The sequence below is a fragment of the Calidris pugnax genome, unplaced genomic scaffold, assembly GCF_001431845.1.
Source record: "Calidris pugnax isolate Ruff unplaced genomic scaffold, ASM143184v1 scaffold371, whole genome shotgun sequence".
Taxonomy (NCBI): domain Eukaryota; kingdom Metazoa; phylum Chordata; class Aves; order Charadriiformes; family Scolopacidae; genus Calidris; species Calidris pugnax.
Window position 1 is genome coordinate 576933 of NW_015091373.1, and position 295 is coordinate 577227.

Consider the following 295-nt stretch of genomic DNA (forward strand, 5'->3'; position numbering starts at 1 on the left):
TTTTTTTCCTTTTCTTTTCTTCTGTTTGGTTTTTTGTTGTTGGTTTTTTTTTCTTTTTTTTTTTTTATATAAAAAGAAGACACGTGGGTGAGGGGCAGGGGAGGGGGCAGGGCGCTGTCACAGCCCCCCTGACCCCCCCGCAGCGGTGGCTCTGGCATGATACATTCGCGTGTGATGGGGTATTTGCGCTCCGTGGAGGTGAATACTGGCAGAGGAGCAGCCGGGGGGGCTGCTGGGGACAGCGTCCGTCTGTCCATCCATCCGTCCATCCGTCCATCCCAGGGACGGGGAAGAG